This window comes from Humulus lupulus, chromosome 5 (assembly GCF_963169125.1).
Source record: "Humulus lupulus chromosome 5, drHumLupu1.1, whole genome shotgun sequence".
Lineage (NCBI taxonomy): Eukaryota > Viridiplantae > Streptophyta > Magnoliopsida > Rosales > Cannabaceae > Humulus > Humulus lupulus.
In genome coordinates this window covers 69,350,795-69,352,743 of record NC_084797.1, presented here as the reverse complement: position 1 = coordinate 69,352,743, position 1,949 = coordinate 69,350,795, and positions in this window count along the sequence as shown.

The following is a 1,949-nucleotide window of genomic DNA, read 5'->3' as shown; positions in this document are numbered from 1 at the left end:
CATGGAGACATGGAATACATCATGAACTCCTGACAACGATGGTGGCAAGGCCAACCTGTATGCCACCTGTCCAATCCTTTCTAAAATCTCGAAAGGTCCAACAAACCGAGGGCTCAGCTTGCCCTTTACCCCAAATCTCCTCACCCCTCTCAGTGGTGAAACTCGCAGAAACACGTGGTCCCCAACCTGGAACTCCACTTCCCTACGCTTAGGATCAGCATAGCTTTTCTGTTTACTTTGCGAAGCGAGCATTCTGGCTCGAATCTTCTCACTAGCCTCATTGGTCTTTTGAACCATGTCTAGCCCCAAATACCTTCTCTCACCCATCTCGTCCCAATGAATGGGTGATCTACACTTCCTTCCATATAACATCTCGTAAGGAGCCACTCCAATCGTGGATTGGTAACTATTATTATACGAGAATTCAATCAATGGAAGATACTTCAACTGAGCATGTCAATCACACACGCCCTAAGCATGTCCTCCAATACCTGAATCGTCCTCTCAAACTGTCCTCCAAAACTTGGAGGTAAAGATAGGGTCTCAATCAGATACAATAGACTTTGGAACCCCATGGAGACGGACTATCTCCCTCACATATAACTCTGCATACTATTCCACTGAGTACGTCAACTTCACTAGGAGAAAATGAGCTGACTTGGTGTATCTGTCCACTATCACCCACACCGAGTCACAAAGTCCCACTGTCCTGGGTAGTCCTCCCACAAAATCCATCGTGATGTCCTCCCACTTCCACTCTGGGATACCCAAAGGCTGAAGCAATCCCGCTGGTCGCTGATGCTCAGCCTTTACCTGCTGACATGTCAAACATCTGGCCACATACTCTACTACATCCTTCTTCATCCCGGGCCACCAATATAATGTTCGTAGATCCTGATACATCTTTGTGGTACCTGGATGAAGCGAGTATGGCGTAGTATGAGACTCATCCAGTATCTCTCTTCTAATCCCCTCATCTGCCAGAATACAAATCCGTCCCTAATATCGAAGTTAGTGCGGCAATTATTCCAGTTAAACTTTGCACATCCTTGATCTTCTCTTGAGATTTCATGTCAATCAGGGCTCTTATCTTGTCGGGGTTGGCCTCGATTCCTCTTGAATTGACAATGAACCCCAAGAATTTCCCTGATCCGACTTCGAAGGAACATTTGAGAGGATTTAATTTCATTTGGTACTTGTTCAATACATCGAAACATTCTTGCAAATCCTTCACATGTCCTTCTGCTTTTTTCGACTTTACCAGCATGTCGTCCATGTACACCTCCATGTTTACTCTGATCAGCTCCTTAAACATGTGGTTGACCAGTCGCTGGTAAGTCGCACCAGCGTTTTTCAGTCTGAAGGGCATCACTTTATAACAGTATAACCTTGTATCGGTCTGAAAGCTGGTGTGATCCTTGTCAGGGGGATGCATACTGATCTGATTGTACCCTGAGTATGCGTCCATGCCTTGTAGTTGCATCGACCAGTTGGTCGATCCTTGGGAGTGGGAAGCAGTCCTTTGGGCAGGCTTTATTGAGGTCTGTGAAATCTACATAGGTTCGCCCATGGTCCCCATTGTACCTTGGATAAAAAAATAGTCCATTTAAATTGTGGGCTTAATTAAGTTAACCTATAATTAAAAATTGTTTTATTTTGAATTAATTGTATGAGCCCAAATTCAAATCTGGGCCTAATAACTTATCGGGCATTAAACCCAAGTTAATTATTCTTAAATTTTGTTTAAGATAACTAAAAGTTATTTTAATTCAAAATTAAATGGATAAGTGGCTTAATGGATCAAGACTACTTGTGAAGGCCCAAAGTAATAGATAGAAATCAATTTAGGTCTTATTTAGTTTCTTACATTTTTGTGTATATTTTTGCAAGTGTTGTAATTTTTATAGAAATACCCAAGACACCCGGCCCGCATTTATTTATTTATTTAG